Source organism: Rhagoletis pomonella, unplaced genomic scaffold, assembly GCF_013731165.1.
Source record: "Rhagoletis pomonella isolate Grant_MI unplaced genomic scaffold, Rhpom_1.0 Rhpom_scaffold_00008, whole genome shotgun sequence".
NCBI lineage: Eukaryota > Metazoa > Arthropoda > Insecta > Diptera > Tephritidae > Rhagoletis > Rhagoletis pomonella.
In genome coordinates, this window is record NW_023458562.1 from 22,220,273 (window position 1) to 22,240,338 (window position 20,066).

Consider the following 20,066-nt stretch of genomic DNA (forward strand, 5'->3'; position numbering starts at 1 on the left):
GAAATGCTAATTGTAAAAAGATAGATGGGAGTGAAAAAAAACAATAGTCGCAAAAAAAGCACATATGTACATATGTAACATTTTTCACTTAAATTTTTCCGCGAATTTCTTATAAAAATATAGTTTATACTTAAAAAACATAAAAATTAAATCTCTTAACTTTGTGCAAAACTGAGGATAATTCAATAAATCTGCCTAAAAGTTGGCATTGTTGTATAACTAAGTGCCAGTTTGAAGTTGGTAAAAAATCGCGTAGATTTTTGGCAGTTTTGTCCGAACAAAACATTGTCGAACATACTTTGTGTACTATGTACTCATCTTGTTTAAGCAGCTACGGCTTGAATTCTTTGTTCAAAAATCCATTCGTCATTAAAATTTTTGACTTTAGTGTCGCTTATTTATTTATTTATTTAAATCGCATGGTATTTTCTGATTCTGTAGATAATTCTAAGAGAAAGTGTAGAAGAAACCATGGGTCGGATGTGAGTTTCGAGCCTGCACACTTTTAAATGAAAAAATTACCTTTTCACGATATTCGTTTTTTCACCTTTTCTTAAAACGTTTGCATATAAAATGTCTGTTTTTAAGTTGCTTACATTTGCTTTACTTTTTTAAAAGATTAACAAACTTACTGTACGGGTTTTTAATTTTTATTTTAAGAACAAAAACTCATATGAAAATGTCTAGGACTTACCGTAGATTTTAGCCAATTTATATTTTGCTTATTATTTTGCTTACATACAAAAATGTCTTTTTAATATGTTTATCAACAAAAAAATGCCAAAATGCAGATTTTTGGATTCAAATCCCATTTCTTGTCCATGGATTTCTTGCAATAGTACAGCTGAATCTCAGCTTCCTATTCAGAGCAATGTCAATCGATTTAGTTCTGTTTTTGAGGCTTTTGCGGACGTCGCACAGTGGTCTGAATAGAGAATCTAGCGGAACAAAACTATTTGAACAGGTTCGCGTTGATGGATTTTTATACCACTAGTGGATACGAACTAGTTTATGGGACCATTGATTAAAAATCTTCAGTCAGGTTTCAAAAATCCAGTATGGCGGACAAATTTTTCAAAATTGATTGAATTCGCTCAAAACTTGTTACTCGGGGGTTTTTGGGGTCGCTGATTATGATTCTGACCATGAATTTTTTAAATTAAACATGGGGGATCCAATATGGCGGGCAAAATTTAAAAAAAAAAATTTGCATTCGCTCGAAACTTGTTGTTTCACGATATTGGAGAAACCATTCTGAAAAGTGAAAATAATTGTATGGTCGTCGCAAAAGCGCACAAAAAACCAAGACTCTACAGTATTCGATTTTATGAATTTCGAGTCGGAACTCAGCAGAACTATTTAGTTTTTTTTCTATTTAAATATTAATAATAATAATAATAGATTGGCGCTTACACATATTTTAGTGTTTGGCCGAGCTTCTCCTCCGATTTGTGGCGTGCGCCTTGATGTTGTCACACAAAGCGGAGGGACCTACAGTTTTACGCCGACTCCGAACGGCGATTGTATTTTTATGAGAAGCTGTTTTTCATGGCAGAAATACATTCGGAGGTTTGCCATTGCCTGCCGAGGGACAACCGCTGTTAAGAAAAAACTTTTTTCTATATTTTTTTGCGATGTTGCTTTGGCCAGGGCTTGAACCCAGGCGTTGCGGAGTGGAAGTGCGCACTGCTTACCACTACCACTACACCAAACAAAATAATTTCAAGTCCAACTTTGCATGTTGAACTTACAGAGCTATACAAAATTCATTTAAAAATAATTTTAGAAATAATGAAACGTTTTTATCACCAGTAATAACTTCTCTTCAGGGGGAAAAAAATTGCAATAGCCGATCCTTTTAATAGCTAAGCGAAATCGCTAAAAAAAAAAACTTTCTCTGCTACAGCTAACTGACTTGCATGGACTAACCAACTTATAAGTTTAATATTCTTTTATTAGTGAGAGTTCAAAAACAAAAAATTAGTTACAGTTATCTATTGTGATAAGAAGTTAGCCATGACATTTTGACGCTATTCGCATGACTTTTATTTTTACATATTGTGTCGCTAGTTTAGTGAATCCGACCAGTATGCGTTGTTTAGTTGCATTAGAAATAGAACGAGTTCTGCTTTTCAGAGACCGCAGAGTGTGGAGCACATTGATATGTATGTCTTGAAATGCTATGGAATCAACTGACATACTGACATAGTGACATGGGAAACTCGCCTCTATAGGTATTTGCAAGTTCATCCGCCTAGACGACAGATTTGGCTGTTAAGGTAATTTTAAAAGTCAAGGTAATTCTATCCAAAGAGAAAATTTGTCCTAAATTCGCCATCTCAAAAGCTTTACAATACCGTTACTTTTATTTCGGTATCTCTTCTCGTTCGATAGATATTTGATTTTGTCTCTTTTCTCCAAATAGATAACATTGCGCGGCGTGAATACGTCACTTTGGAATGTGTCCCTTTCCTTATGCCTTGAAGAATGGCTCTCTCACCTTCATATGGATACCTATTTGCTTTCACCACTCAGTCTATCAATTCTGACAAAGCATGGTCCACTTCTAGTTGCCTCAAAGCATTCGTTATGGCTTCCGGTATTATTTTATTGAATGCGGCTTCAATATCCAGATACTAACTGCCGAAGGTATTTGCAATAAACTTGGCCAGGCTGTGAACTGCACTTCTGTCTTTTTTAGAAACGCAGTTTTTGCATTTTTCATGAAGTATTAAAAATTTCGGGATATATACTCTTATTTGGTTAAGTTAGCAAAACTCAGAAACATATATAAAAAAACCAGTTATCATTTCTATACCTTACACCAAATATGTGAATACGTATGCACTTGCGTATTTATGTAATTATATTGCCACCACTGTCACTGTCTATTTATACAAGTGTTGCACGAGTATGTTCTCGTGTACATAAATACCCTGCAGAAAATCTGACTAGCTCAGAAATTACGTAGAACTAGACCCTTTGCCGACAGTACCAGTTCTAGCTCAGTACCCAAGCAATGCTTTCAACTGTCCAGTTTTACACGGCAATTGTCACCCAGTGCATTACTTTACAACTAGTTTTTAACCAGTTCTATTTTGGATAGTTTTTGTTTTATAAACCGTTTTTAAGATTAGATTTTTTTATATATTTTTTCTTTTTTTCTTTTCTTTTACAGATTCCATTTTCGTTACATATTTCATAAGGAAAAAAATTATTGTAAGCTGCAGGCAACTATTTGAATTCATTAAATTTGAAAACTCACAACTGCCTCCACCTCGATTTGAGCTTGCGACCAACGATGCTTGAGTCGGAGGTGTTCACGCTGAGCTACCCTCATATTGTACGAGAAGTGAGCATTTGCACATTTAAACCGCAAGTTTCAACTGTCCCGCTCTGCATCCGTTTTGCACTAGTTCAGAGAAAGTTCTGATATATGTATGTATGTAGTTCGGAACTAGCGCTTTGCCAGCGTATGTATGCCTAAATGAGTATGTGTGCACTTAAAATATCTCTGTATCTAAAATGCCTGTCTCTTTGTATTCATTTTCCTTCAGTATCATTTTGTTGTTTGATTGTTTATGGTTTTTTCATTTTCGATACAACCAATGTAGCTACAGTTGCATTGGAAGAAATAGCAAAAGAAGGAAAGCTGAATATTTCTTTCATATTTTTAATGAAGGACGCGGACAAATATTAGAAGTACATATTGATACCTAACCTAATTCCCCAACAGTAACCGATTTAAAAGGAACTAGAACTCTGTTGGAAGAAGTTAAAGACTATAGGTTGTTTCTCTTAGGGCCGGTTGTTCAATATCTGGTTAACACAAAACGGAGGTAGCAGCTTTGGTTAAGTATAACGACGAATACCAAAGTTAAAGTTAACTTCCAATGCATGTAGTTTTTAGAATAAAGAAATATGCACATTTTTTAGACCACGGAGCACCCCGATTTTCGGGGATTAAGTTTATTATATTTTAAGACTTCCCCCAAAATATTTCGGAAAAATATAAAGATGCACCGATTGGAAAATACCTCCAAAAATTAAGTTTTTTATGAATAAAAATAGTTTCTCAAAGAATTTTTCGGAAAAATTCCCTTCAGATGCCAAAACACTTTTAAGCTTTAAAAATCTACATAAAAATATTCAAAAATTTCATATTCAAAAAATTTTTCAAAGATTTGATTAAGAAAAACTGGAATAACTGCGCCAAAACTATACCGATATAGACTTGTGAGGTATCAGTGTAAAGGTATTTTCTCATCCTTTTTTATTGTTTTTTGCAAAAAAAACTTTCCAAGTCCCAATTTTTTCTTTTATCAAATACCAATAAATCTTAATTCAACAAGGAATGAGGCTCGTTTGCCCTATATTTCTCTTTCATGCTTTGAATGAGCTTATTTGCAAATAAATAAAAGGGGTGCGAACATTCCTTTCCAATGATACCTCATAAGTCTGAATAGGTAAAGTTTAGGCTGAGTTATTCAAGTTATTTAAACCAGTCTTTGAAAAAAGTTTAAAAACAGTTTAAAAACTCGCATTAATGTAAAAATGTCAACGATTTTTTTTAATACAAGTTTTTTAAGCTTAAACTGTTTTGTCATCTAAGGTGATTTTTTTTGCAAAAAAAAATACCTAAAAAAACTGTTTTTATTCACAAAAAACTAATTTTTTGGAGGTATTTTCAAATCGGTCCAGCTTACGTAAATCTTAATATTTTTCCGCAATATTTCGGCCAAACTCTTTAAATATAATAGATTTTATAATTCCGGTGGAAAAACAGTACCGATTTTTTTTTTATATGGGGAGTGATGCAGTCTAATATACATACATACAGATGTTCTTGCCTTACTTCCGAGCGGGGCCCGTTAATTTTGCTTCACGCTGGTCAAATCCTGTAATTTAAAATAAGAAATTTTTAAATTATTACTTAATAACCTATAAGAATTTGTTTTTATAAGTTACTCTTACCAAAGCTTTTTTCGGTCAAAGAAGTCCACCATATCTAGGGCTGCCAGACGTCCAGGTTTTCCCGGACATGTTCCGGTTTTACACATTTGTCCCGGTCCAACCTTAAAATGTCCCATGTTTCGTTTAAGTGCCCCGGTTTTCATTTAAGTGTCCCGGTTTTCGATTTGATTGCACAAAAACACGATGTTATATTAAAAAAAATGTTATGAGTTCACTGAGGGAAATAACGCATAGTAAAAATGAATATTTTTTATTTGATTACCGTTTAAAAATATTCATATTTAAAAATAATATTTCCATACCACGCACGCGTGGTGTTGATTCAAACTCAACATTTGAATGCATATTTACATGTCTGGGTGTAGTTGAGTGCGCGAAGATGCTTGCCACAATTTGTTAGTTTCCAGAGTGTCAATGGTTCACATCTCATTACAGGCAGCATGGAAATATGACTTTAATGTCATTCCCACGACAGCCGGTTCTACGTACCGGAATGACTCGGGTTTTACCCGACCAAGGGCTGTTGTTTCGGCGATCTAACCCCGTTTAGGTCGGCGAGTATCTCAGAAGTTGTTCGTCCATAGGGCTACATTCGCTACGTTTTCTCCTACTCAGGGCTGGCATCGAGTCAAACCCAGGGCCAGAAACCTACACCTGCTGTGTATGCCAGAGACGACTACACCACAACTCCACCTCTGTCAAGTGCAATGCTTGCGAGGGGTGGAGTCACCTCAGAGTCTGCTCAGGACTACGGACGCATCGGCAGTGGACCACGTCTTTTGTGGCCCCCTGTTGCTCTAACAGAGCATCCTCCACGGCTAACCCCAGTCCACCTGAGCAGTCCCACACAAACACCACAGCACAACAACATAACACAATAGACCACACCACAACGGCTACAGACCACAGAACACACACAACCACACCACCACCCACACGCCGCCGCCAACAACTCCTGGTTCCTCCTACAATCTGCACGGTATGTCAGACCAGGATATTCCGTAATGTGACATCAGTCAAGTGCAACACCTGCCTTGGCTGGTGCCACTTTAGGGCATGCTCAGGTCTGCGCACCACGCGAGATTGGACAAGGAACTTCGAGGGCCCGTGTTGCGCTGCTCGGTCGCAGACCTCAACTGCGATGCCTCCCGCCACCACCACAGGGCGGCAACCACCTCAGCAGCGCACACAGCCAACTGTGGCACGACCACACACATCCCTCACACCCCGCATCACCACACGTCTCCCGAACCACATGAAGCTCCTTCAATTTAACTGCAACGGACTTTAGAGCAATATCAAGGAGATAACCGTTTTCATGGGAAGGCATGGTATATTGATAACTGCGGTCCAAGAGACGAAGTTGCACAGCAATTCAACAACGTGCACCGTCGAGATCACGACCGGGATAAAGTGGTGGCTTAGCGTTCATCACGCACCACACCGTGCATTATCGTCTTATTGAAGCAGACATCGATCGCAGGGATACCACCTTAGAATTTTAGGGCATTGCTATCCGGTCAGGCGATGTCGAGATCGAAATATTTAACGTATATATACCCCTGTCACTTGCTTCCCGGCAGGATATCACCCTGATATCGTATGGTAGTAGGTGACTTTAATGCGCACCACGATCTTTGCCACTCAAGCCTGTCAAACGATCGTAGGGCAACAGACTTGGCTAAGCAGATAGACGATTCGACATTCTGCACAATGAATGACGACGCACCCACCAGGATTATGGGCAGCTGCTGCAGCTCGCCAGACATAGCAATAGTCAGCGCTGGTCTGATAAACAGCATATCATGGCGACCTATGCTGACTTTGGCATCAAACCACCTGCCCATAGTCATCTCGATCGATAAACCAACCGACTTTGCTTCCGCGGAGCACCGAACATATATCAACTTTTCAAAAGCTGATTGGAAAGGCTTCGCGTAATTTACTGAAAACACCTTCGCTGCCCTCCCCGCACCAAACGACGTCCACCTTGGTGAACGTAAATTCCGCAGGGCTGTCACCGCTGCTGCAGCCCGCTTCGTACGGGCAGGATGCATCACCGACCCACGCCCAAATTTCCCTGCTGAAGCGGCTGTTCTAGCCGATGAGTGTGGCAGCCTTCGTCAGGCTGATCCCGATGAGGGATCTCAGCGCGGAGATTCGGCAACTAGTAAACGTACATAAGCGGAAGAAGTGAGAAGAGCATCTGAAGACCTGCAACTTCACCTCTGGTGTTAGTAAGCTTTGGTCAACCATGAGGTCACTGTCCAATCCCACGAAGCACGACGACAGAGTCCAAATTTCTTTCGGCGACCATGCTTCGTCGGACCCGGAGCGATGCGAGAGCTATTTTAGCCGGCAGTTCATACTGCATCCTCCGGTGGACAAAGCTAAGCGTCGAGTGACCAGAAGGCTGCACAAACTGCCAACAACCTGTGCCCCCCTTGCTTTCACTTGCGGTGAAGTTCAGGTGGCCATCGGGAAGGCGAAAGCCTCCGAAGCCATGGGTCCCGACGGAATATGCATTCTGATGCTGAAAAATTTGGGTCCTGCGGGGGTAGCGTACCTAACGGAGGGAAACCTGCCAACATAGGAGATTCTTATCGTCCGATAACACTCCTTTCCCCGGTAGCGAAGACACTCGAGGCCTTGGTACTCCCGTATTTCACAAACCACTTGACCCCAGCGAAGCATCAGCATGGTTTCCGTAAAGTGCACAGTACAACAACAGCACTTAACGCCATAAACACTCAGATAACTCGTGGCCTTAACCGTAAACGGCCCTGTGAGAGAACGATCCTAGTAGCGTTGGACCTGTCAAAGGCTTTTGACACTGTCAGCCATTCCACGCTACTAGAAGATATAGAGGCTTCCTCTCCCCCACAGAGGCTCAAACGGTGGTCGGCAAATTATCTAAGTGGTCGACACTCGTCGGTAATGTTTAGAGACAAATCGAGCAAACTTAGGAAAATAAAACAGGGGGTTCCACAGGTTGGTGTCCTTTCCCCACTACTGTTTAACTTTTACATTTCAAAGCTCCCTCAAACAGAGGGAGTCTCGATTGTCCCTTACGCCGACGATTGGTCGATCATGGCGACTGGGAATGGAATTGATGACCTGTGTTCGATTAAACGGATATCTCTCTGAACTTTCTCGCTTCTTCACTGCAAAGTGTCTAGCCCTCTCCCCTACGAAATCCTCTGCGACCCTTTTCACAACCTTGGAGGAAGGAGGTCAGGCTACCGCTAGGAATTCACGTCGATGACACACCAATTCCGACGGTGAATAATCCTAAAATTCTCGGAGTAACATTCGACAGCCTGCTCTCCTTCTCTGCGCACGCAACCGCTATTGTCAATAAAGTACAGAGCCACAACAAGGTCCTGAAGTCGCTAGCCGGCAGTACTTGGGGCAAAGACAAAGAAACGTTGCTGGCAACATACAAGGAAATAGGCCGGCCGGTTTTAAACTACGCACCACCAGTGTGGTCGCCGGGGACTAGAAGGACGCAGTGGACGAAGCTACAGACGGTACAAAATAGAGCACTTAGGACAGCGACCGGATGCCTCCTTATGTCACCAGAACACCACCTCCACGATGAGGCGAAAATGCTCCCAATTAGGGAGCACAACACGATGCTCTGCAAGCAGTTTCTTGCTGGGAGCCACAGATGTGGCCACCCAAATAGACAGCTGCTTGCAGAGGAGCCCTCGCCGAGGCACGTCAGGAGGCATCTATTTGAACTGACGGACGAAGTCCAGAGGTTCATTAAGCAACCTCTGGACCCGTCAGCTCACAGACAGGCCCTGAACGGCATTCACAGGGACGCAGTCTCGAGTTATGTAGACTCAAGACCTGTCAATGCCGTTCTAGGCACACAAACACCGGACATTGACGCGACGGAGCTCCATCTGCCTCAAGAGACCAGGACAACAATAGCCCAACTTCGCTCTGGCTACTGCAGCAGGCTAAATTCCTACCTGAGTAAGGTAAATGCGGATGTGCCGAACGAATGTCCGGCATGCGGAGAGGACCCCTCACGACTCGAAACATCTCTTCGCATGCCCGGAAAACCCCACAACCCTAACGGCGTCGTCCCTATGGACCGACCCCACAGAGGCTGCACGCTTCTTGGGGCTGCCGTTAGTGGAACTCGACGACAACGACTGAGATATCAGCCAATCTGGGCGGGGTTGTTGTAGCCGCTACAACAACAACAACAACATGACTTTAATGTTATCTTGTAATTTGTAATTGCATTTTTTTCTTTCTTGAAACCTAGAGTACATACTTATATGTAGGTACAGTGCCGTACAAAATTATTGGCTCGGAGACTCTTTCATCAGACTAGAATTTCTAATCAGATCTTTTAGGAAATTTTGGAAAATGTAGCTTTTGAGGCAATTAATAAAGTGCAAGTCTGAAGTGGCCAGAAAATTTCGTTGATTGTTAGCAATTTTTGTTTGCTGACAGTGTCTTCCATATAAAAAGAATTGTCGAACATAGTTTTTATGGAAGAAACTCTCAGTAAAAACAATACCAAAAATCAACTGAAACTTAATGGGCTAGAAAACTTAATTTTCAAATTTTTTATAGGAAGTCTGGTTAGAAAGTTGCAAATTTGTATGAAAATTTATTGAATTTTCCCGAGTTTTGCACAAAGTTTAGAAATTTTATTTTTATGTTTTTTGATGTAGTATAGACCGTATTTTTATAAAGAATAAAAAAATGTTGCATGTACTGTGAAAAATTCTCTGGTTTAGTTGTGATAAGTTATTTTGCTTTGTTGGTGTACGTTCTAATGATCTCATGTTTTTATGTTTTTGTTTTTGTATGTCAAAAAAAATTTTACTACATCCTTCATTATTCGCCTTTTCTGAAGATTGAAGTAACTTATTTATCTGAACACAATTTTTTCGAAAAAATGATGCGAACATATGAAATGTTTTTCATTATGGCTAGGTAGCTTTATAAATTCTAACGCAAAACATTTTAGTTTTAAATATTTTTCGTACTCAATTGACTTAAAATAAATTAACGTTTTTATTTTAAAAGTGTCTAGTTTAATTTTACTTGTTGAAAATTGTGTCGCACTACAACTCGTTGAGACAATATTCTAAAATGTTTCATTTTAGTTTTGAAAAATACGCATTTTTGGCGTTATTTCGTTTGTTCTCCTCAGTAAAAAAAAGTGAATATATTTTAACGATCGTTTTTATTTTGCGAATGTTTCGTTTTAAAGTCGTAAATACAAACTTTGTATTTTTTATTTTGTATGAAATAAAATTATATCAAAAAATTTTATTTTTCAGTTTCTTTTAAAAACTTGCGTTTTACCGATGGTACAATAATTACAGGTATTGTCTTCCCAGAGGGCGCATATTCCGATCTGCGTTATTTGAAAAACATCATTGTTGCCCACACTAAAAGCTTTACTGTAAGGAAAGAGGGATACCATATACCATATACATATGAATGTCCATGTATTTTTTTTAACAAACCTTCTTGCAGAGAGCTTATTTAATTTGCAAAAGCTGAATAAACATTTGCTTAGTAAACAATACAAAAATTTGTATTGCTCAATTTATTTCAAACGTTTTTTCTTTTTTTTTTTCAAAAATTATAAAGATTTAATTGAGCGAAATCAAAAAGCAAAGCCATCTAAAAGTAAAAGAATCAACATTGAAATGTGTCAAAATGAAAATAAGGGAGCACGAATTTCGATGTGAAGTAAAACTCTCTGGAAAGACAATACCTTTAATAATTGTACAATGCGTTTTACCTGTATCATTTTCTCTGTGCAGGCGACGATTTGACAAATAAGAAGTGGTAGACTTTACTTTCGCAGCCCCGATACCCTTACAATATGAAAACAGGAGCACCACATCAAGATACATACAGAACTACTAATTTTATGAACACAACTGCTGGTCTGCGCTGCTCTAGTCTACGCAAATTGGTATTACGTTGAATGCTTAGTTGTTGCAGTTGTTTTCGTTGCTGTCGTTATTCTCGTCGTCGCCGTGGCTGCCATGCACTAGTTTCATGATTTGTTGTTGTTGTGTTTTTGTTTTTTGTTATTTTTACGTTGCAGTTCTTGTAAATACATACTTGATTACCTAATTAGTCGTCGCAGACAACGTAGCACCAATGCGGGGCAAACTGAGCCAAAAGCTCGCCACAAAACGAAGAAAAACGAAATGAGCAATAAAAACATCTACTATATGCACTTATGTGCTATGTACATATGTTTGTAGAAAAAAAAAAAACAGAGTTCTCAACATGCGAAGGCGCGAGAAATAAATGCAAAATAAAACTAATGAAAAACTCTTAATAAAAACCAGAACAGAACAGAGAAAAGTACGAAGAGCAAAATGCCACAAGTTATTGTGCGAGTATAAGTCGGTTTCGACGTCACTGCCGCCGCCTCTGCCGCCGCCTCTGCAGCTGTCAGCCCACCATCAATTAATTAGTTCGTTCACACGTTTGCATTCGCAGTTTGTATTCGTTTTAGCCAGACAGTGTCAAAGGTCACGGGTGAAATGCGAAGTTGTAGTGGAAGTGGTAGTGATGTGCGCAGTTTTAAAATCCCTGCAAAAAAATCGACTAGTCCCATTTCGATTTCTCTATATGGAATGAATGGATGGATAAGAAAAAATATCTATCGATGCGATACGAACATATTAAGTTAGGTTTGCTAAGTGAATTCTCTATAAAGGAAGCATATGACATCGAGTCGAGAAGTAATTACGAGTCCAAATCGAATTAATCTCAAATTCTCCCCAGCAGTTCACGTGTAGCTTCATAACAGACCGGAAGTCCATTCCAGAGAAAAGCTTCCGACAAGAGTTATGTATTTTTGTCCGTGGAATCCGAATCTGTGTTAAAGGCATGCGTGTTCTATTTAAAAAGATGGACTTCAGGTCCATATAACCAACTTCCGTTCGAAATTGGAAGTCGGGGTAATACGATCAAAAGATAGGGCATCTCCGACTTGGAAATCATATTTTTGCATTTTCCAATAAAAATATTTTCCTCCATTTTAGAAGTCCAGAAGTAATTAGAGGCTGAAAAATGCACTGCCGAGATAAAAGTTTCAAGCAAAAGTTACGTATTTTTTGTCCACAAATTCTGAATCTGTAAAAATCAAGTATGTGCCATTTAATAGGATGGACTTCCCGTCACTCGGAGAATAGGAGAAAAGTTTGTGATGCCGTTGTGTCCAATAAATTAAAGGTCTCATATAAAGCCAGCTCTTTTATGAAAACGTAGAACATGTCTAAAAAGATCCAAAGAACCATTTACTATTGGATTTGGATTTTTATTCTCAGGCACTCAGGCATGCCCATTGTGCTTAAAACCTAGGAGGGGAAGTATGGATGGCAAGAAAGGTAATGATATAATGTCAAGTCCGCTTGAAACTTCATGAAACTCTTTGTTAAATAACGCCTTAATGAAATTCTTTGATAAATAATTTGGCGAAAGCCGACAAAGCAGGGAAAATGCCTAGTATTACCATTCTTCTCTAGGCAGGGAACACATGTTATCTTGCCAACGGTATTTATGGTAGTCATATGCTGGGTCCATGGACCGCGTTCCTTCCATTTGGGCGTGATAAGCAGTCTTGCTATCGCTGTGTTTGGATTTTTCAAGAAGCATTTAATTGTTTTGAAGGTGTTAAATCTTTACGATCCCTGTGCATCTTGTTCACGAGATCCCTGATCTACCTGACTGTTCAGATAAAACCTGAACCGGCCATAGACTCTGGTGCCATAGAATGCGCCGTAGAACTACACTTCGCCACTTCCAGGCACCGACATAAATTCGAATTGTTTATCTTCGCAATAGATTTTAGATTTAACTTGCATTCCGGGACAATCTTGGAGAAGGTAGGACCCAGGTTCGATTACTTGTCTGAGCAACATAAAACAAATAAACGAGTTTTTCTAATAATGGTCTCCCCACGGCAAGCAATGACCAACCTCAAAGTGTATTTCTGCCATGGAAAAGCATGGGCTTGTTCGAGCTGCAATCACAACCGCAGTGTTGCGCGAATTATTAAAGTATCGCGTTCTGTGTGAATTTCTAGCAATGTAATATTAGTTGGGCAGTTGCAACAATGTTGCCATTTTTCATCAGTACGGCAGTAATACCGCTTTTATTACGTGCCTCGAACAGGCTCATCTCAGGAAATCACTTGGCGTTCAGCGTCAATTTAAAACTGTATTTCAATCCATTAGTGTTTGAACAATAAGGCGCACACCATATATTGAAGACGAAGTTTTCGACCAAACACTTAAAAATCTGAGTGCTAAATCTTTGTTTATTATTTAAGAGCATTTTCAATGCTTTTAGTTAGTTTCGCTACAGTTTGGTGAGTTTGGTTATAAGTCTTCTACAAACTAATAGATGAAACCGCCACTTCCGGTTGTTATTTTAATTCAACAGAAAAACGTTGCCGTGCTTGGAAAACCAAAAAAATTTTTTCTTCTGGATTCAAGAATTCTTTGAAAAATTCGCTGATCACTACAATATATGTATATTGCAACCACCAATGAACCTAATTACTCGCTACCTTTCCAAACATAAATCAGTTATGGATTTACTCGCTACATTGTTGTACATCAATGAGTAAAATGCATGTGGTATATTAGGACTGGTCAAAAACAAATTTTTAACGCCAAGTCCACAGCTTGAAAGGTTTTCTCAACATAAAATCCCAACGTTTGTTTCCTTCACAACCTTTTTTTTTGCGCAAAAGTTTAAGACCACTAAAGATAAAATCAGTGAAACCCAACAAAGTCAAAAAGCAAAAAAAAACAAGGTCAAGAGGTTCGAGATTATGCTGATATTTGGGTAGCCATAAGAAGTCTGCAATTATTCGCTTTTTTAAGTCATAGGCGCGCATTGCAAGAGTATGAATAATTAGTAAGTTCTCCATTGACATGAATCGTTGTAATGCTCAATTCTCTCTTTGAATCAATAGATAAATTCATATTCATATAATGACCTAAGTGATGTGAGTTTTTTTTAGTTCAACTTTCGGACCAATTGAATTCAAGAAAATATCAATAAGGTACACGCAAACAAGAGGGTAAAAATGAGAGCGCGACACCATGGAAAAACCAAGGTGTATTTAATAAGGTGTTGTTGGGGCGACAGCTGATAATGTGTTTGTTCTAATTCATATCAATGCCACTACGGATATCTGCGTATAATTTGTTATTGTAATTTTTTACTTATATACGGCTAACACCACCTACACTCTCACTTAACGCTTGTTTGTGGTAGTCCCCATCCGGGTCACGAAGTAAAGCACATAACACTCAACTCAATCGAATTTATTTTTAACTGACTAATGAGTAAATAAATTGAGGGCTGATATAAGTGCAGGATTTCTGACTCGGTTTGCCGTACATGCTACAATATTACAAGAAGTAGTTTTGTATTTTGTGTTTTGTTGACATTTAATGAGTTATAGATGCATTGCATACATACAATCTTGCGCATATCTTAAAGATTGCTGTAATCCATATAAGTTCCTTGAAGTTTAAAACTCCATAACTCATGAAATGTCAACAAAGCTCAAGACTACTAAAGAAGTAATTATGTGGCCACCACTGTATATATGAAAATATATAAAACCTTGTTGGTCAGAAGTACCTCCTTCGATTATCAAATTTAATTATCCCTAGTTATACCCCACTAGGCATATCTATCGTTTTTATAAAATTAAATATTTCAACAGGTTTCGATTTTTACCCTCTGAAGTGTAACAATTTTTCAATGATAAATCTCTATTCGGAGTTCGGCCATAAATAAAAAAAAAAATATCAGGCACAGCTGATTTGGCCGTCTTTTTGGCATTATTGTTTTGTATGAGTTTCGACCCGATCTAATGTTCCTATGTGCATATGTACATGCATATGTATTTACATATAAATACATACATATATGGGCATGAATCTTTCCCATAAGCACATTTTAAGTCGGTTTAGTTTTTCTTCCTCTAACTTTTTGTGCTTCATACAAGTTTCGCAGCATCCATTTACGGCGCATGCCTACATACGAACAGCTGTTCGGTCAGTCTACCTAAAAAAAGGGCAAAACTATTTTACACAGCTTCACTCTTCTAGTCAGCTTAATTTGGCAATTCGCTAAGCATTCTTGTTGACTTCGTTTCGTATCTACATGCTGCACATTTCCTCGTGTCAGCCACCTTTAGACGTTTACTTTCTGGTTTTGTTTCTTGTTGTCGCTCACACAATTCGTGTTTGAAGTTTGGTCTGTGAACTTGTCTTTGTTGATGATTGGCCGTTTGAATTGGCATTTGCTGTTAGTAACGTCAAAATATAATATGGTCTATGCTGTTAAACTTAATTACGGGAAATACTTTTGTGCATGCATATGTATGTACATATGTATGTATGTATGAATGTGTGCTCGTCTTAAGCAGGGATCACACGATTTGTACTTTTGTACATTTTGACAGCAACAGAGTAGGCTTTTTTCATTGAGCTAAACTTATTTCTAGACAACACCACTATGTGGCCATCAAAATTTAAAAATGTGTACAAATGTACAAAACGTGTGGTCGCTGCCTTAGTGTCGAATGGTTATTTTACATTTAGTTATGACTGTACCATTTATATGTACGTCATATTAACAGGTACTGCATCTTTATATCGGAAATATATAAAACCTAGAACCAATTTAATAATAATAAAACGAATCCTACAGCAATGGCTCCATCTCAACATATTGTTGGCCAGTGTATTCAATGTTAACTCCAAAATCGACTGAGACAGAAGGCTCTTATTCATTACACTAAGGCTCAATATGAGATGAGCTATTTATTTATTAACAATTCTTTCCCTTTGGTCTTACCCAAGCTCTCCCAGCTTTCTCTGTCCACTGTTAGTTGAGCTTGACCACAACGATTCACAGATAAATTGCTTCAGAGAAGACAAAAACAGTTTTCTGCAGTATGCATCCATTGGAATATTTTGCACAACACTAGCCAGCTTTCCTTTCTAATTTTGCACTGCCTGACCTTTTATTGAAAGTAAGCACTAAGAATTGGTCTTCGATTTGCAATACATTCGAATTCTTATTCTCACATGAACATTCATACATGCATACATATGTAAGTATATGGGGCGTTCCATACCAAAATGGACGGCGATGGATGAAAAAATTTGTATGTGAAAAATTTTTCAAGAATAAAAAATTTAAAAAAAAATATTTCTTTTCATAGAGAATTTTGATGTGTGTATATGTGATTTTGTTTAATTTTTTCCTCGCCCCGTTCTCGAGATATTTGGAAAACTATTAAATCGATTTGTTTTTGTTTTTGTAATGTAAAGTATTTAAAAATGTATTAATCAAGCTCAAATTTCATATTTATATATTATTTATGTTTATCCATCAACCCTAAAGTGTGAACCCCGTCCATTTTGGGATGGAATGCCCCATATATGTACATGTGTACATGTGTGCATGTATGTACTGATAAACGACTTTTTCGTTCTTAATTTGCTAATTACTTCGACCGCGTCAAGTGCATTGATCTTATTTATTTTCGCGTTTTGGTTTTTGTTTAATTTTTTCTGGCTTTCATTGTTATCGTTGTTTGTTATGTTAACGTGCTGCTGCTTTCGTTGCTATATTGCAAGTACCATTCGAGCATTCTATGGATTTTGCATTGTTACACTTTTCTGTAATTTTTTTGATTTTATTGTTATTTTAGGTGCATTTGTTTATTGTACGTTGTTTTTTGCTGCTGTTTACGAGTTTGCTAAAAATTAAACTGAATTGAATTTGATCTCTCATTATTTTATGGACTTTTGTATTGATCTTAAGCTCGCTTTAATTTGCATTGATCCATTGCGCACTTCTGTGGTTATTTTTATTGCTAATAAATTTGTACTTTAATTTTGTGGTTGCCAATGTGGTAAATTTTTGTAAATAAATATGTGAGTACATACATACATACATTATCGCCGAAAGGCAAAAAAGCTACAAGTAACAACAATTTTTTGTTTTATAAACGATGCGGGTACTTATAATTCGGTGGAGTGCACTTAATCAATCATAAAGTGAATTTTGGATTTTAAGTTAGTTACGGCTTTTTGTATTTCAGCGACGATGTGTGATACGCCCTTTCCATACTATACTAACGATATAATGATGCTAATGAGTGCCAGCGTATTTAGATTGTTTTCACTTATTTGTTTTTACAAAAATATCCGTTTTGAAAGATTGTACGTACAAAAATATACATATGTAAATCGCAGCAAAAACACGATTACCACAGAAATTAAAATGGAATCGAATTAGGCGATGGGAATCGCTTAGCCTTTCGCTTCAAGAAGACATTATTTTACCATGGGCATGTCATTGGCCGTAAGCCTAGGGCTGCCAGACGTCCCGGTTGTCCAGGACATGTCCCGGTTTTAGTGTCCCGGTCCAACCTTAAAATGTCCCGGGTTTCGTTTAAGTGTCCCGGTTTTCGATTTTATTGTACAAATTTTGAATAAAAAAGACTAAACTGAGAGAAAAAACGCGTTGTAATATTAAGAAAAATTTTATAAATTTACTGGGGGAAATAACGCATAGTAAACATGAATATTTTTTATTTGATTATCGTTTTAAAATTTTCGTATTTAAAAACAATACTTTCATACCAGTCACACGTGGTGTTGAATCAAACTGAACACTTGAATGCACATTTACATGTCTGGCTGTAGCACATGTCTGGAGTGCACGAAGATCCTTGCCACAAATTGCTAATTTCCAGAGCGTTAGGGTTCAAATCCCATTACAGGCAGCATGGAATTTAAATTTTATTTTTTTTTAACTTAATTATGAAAAAGCATCCGTTAAGTGCAAAGCGCTTCATTTTAATATTGGCGTATTTGAATTGAATATTTCTATACTAAATACTAAAATATATATACTTAAATTTATTACGAGTTGGGTTGGTGCTCTTTCATATGCGATTTTTTTTTTAATTTAGCACGTTTTGCACAAGCAATAGTTGATGACTAATATAAGTATGTACCTAAATACTTTAAAATGACATGCACAGAGTTTTAAAATTATATTAAGCAAAAACCAGAAGTTTTTAAACAAGTTCACAGCAACGAAACAAATGACTGATAATGTTACCTTGTATTTTTTTTTTCTTTGATTACTTATAAGTACCGTCCCGTACAAAATTATGGACTCGGGGACTCTTTCATCTGATCACAAATTTTGAAAATGTAGATTTTGAGCCAATTAGTAAAGTGCAAGTCTGAAGTTACCAGAAAATTTCGTTGATTTTTTGCAATTATTTATTTTTCGCTGACCGTGTCTTCCACGTACAAAATAATGTGGAACATAGTTTGTATGGAAGAAACTCTCAGTAAAAATAATACCAAAAATCAACTAAATTTTTATGGGCTGCAAAACTGTAAAACTTCGTTTGCAAAATTTTTATAAAAAAGTCTGAAGAGAAAGTTCCGAATTTGTATGCAAATTTATTGCATTTTCCCGAGTTTTCCACAAAGTTTAGAAATTCTATTTTTATATTTTCTGATGTATTTAGTATAAACTGTATTTTTTTAAGGAACAAAAAAGGTACATGCATTGTGAAAAATTCTCTGTGCTTTAGTTCTGATAAATTGTTTTGTTTTGCTAGTGTACGTTGTAATGATCTCATGATCGCATGTTTTTATGTTTTTGTTTTTGTTTGTCAAAATTAAATTTTACTACATCCTTTCGTACGTAATTTTTGTCGAAATGAAAGGGAAGGGAGCGAGAGGCCTCTCCCCCCCCTTAAATGTCCCGGCTTGGCAACAGAGATATCTGGCAGCCCTACGTAAGCCCTTACCCGCTGAATTACCTTCGAACGAAAGGAGAACGCATGGATAAACAGAATCCAGAGAAGCGAACAAAGAATGCCATAGAGAGAAACTAATGTAGAATGCCTAGATAAGTACATACTTATGAACAGGGAACGGATTTTATGGAAATTGCCTTTTTTTCTGCGAAATAGATAGAGTACATTCGATTAAGAATGTCCACGATTTAGCTTTCCCTGATTCCATATATACACATTTGATGCTGCCTTTTTTTGCCTTTTTTAAGATATTTGCCTTTGTTTTGCCTTTATACCTTTAAAAAAGCGATTATAGCATTTACATTTTTTTTTTAAAGATTAAAAAATATACACATGCCCATGCGGCTTATAGAAGCGCAGGGACCTCTTGTCAAATTGGTGTTGGAAAAATTCAAAGCCGTTTTCTCAGCTAACGTAGGCTTAGAGAGGTGTGGATAAAATTGTAAAGGGCGAGGAAAACGCCCTTATTCCTGATAATATCAACGTTTCAGACGTTCCATATTTAAATTGGGCTCCACTTGTATCAACTTACGTCGAGTGCACGTTAAGTACATTCAAGGCTTTTCTTCGCGAAAATCGAATGAAAATGCTGCCAGAAAACTTCAAAATGCATCTTGTGGTTCAATGTTACTACAACTATACAGATTAAAGTTTTATTAGTTAGAAACTCGAAAGGATAAAATAGTCAAAGATTCAAAGTACAAATTTTTCATGTAATGAAACTAGTTCATAGTTTTTCTCTTTTTACTTGTAATATAAAAATTTCTAAAATAAATGTATTTTTTGATTGTTCTTTGTATTTTCGGTATTTTTTTAGTGCCTTATTTTGGTTTTTTTTGCAATACCTAGTGCCTTTTCCTGCCTTTTTCGCTATTTTATTTTGCCTTTTCCAGCCTATTTCGTATTTTATTTTGCCTTTTTTATAGGTTCTTAGGTCCTAAAAATCTGTTCCCTGCTTATGAATATTAAATTGAAAACATAAAATACAGATTGTCTTAAAAGAATTATATTAATTAAAATTTGTACAAATCAGTTTTTATACCTATTTATTTATTTAGATCTTACTTAAAAATCGGTATGTACACATATACATATTAAATTAAACTTAAAATTGTTATTCCGCAATCATGTATGTACTTCGCTTTATTAATAAAATATTGTAGAAAATTCTACTATGCATTAGCGGCAATGCCTAAAAGCAGTGAAA

General features: G+C 37.3%; 1 protein-coding gene across 2 annotated transcripts in view; it reads left to right on the plus strand.

The window, feature by feature from the left end:
• Positions 1 to 20,066, plus strand: part of LOC118744417 (leucine-rich repeats and immunoglobulin-like domains protein 3) — a 68,941-nt gene that overhangs the window by 32,485 nt on the left and 16,390 nt on the right. Inside the window, exon 1 of one of the 2 annotated variants that reach the window (XM_036477427.1) lies at positions 3,179 to 3,352. The exons of the other annotated variant lie outside the window; for it this stretch is intronic. The gene's annotated coding sequence lies outside the window, so the exon portion shown is untranslated. Of the gene's footprint in view, positions 1 to 3,178; positions 3,353 to 20,066 lie in introns of those variants that run through there. 2 annotated transcript variants of the gene reach the window in all.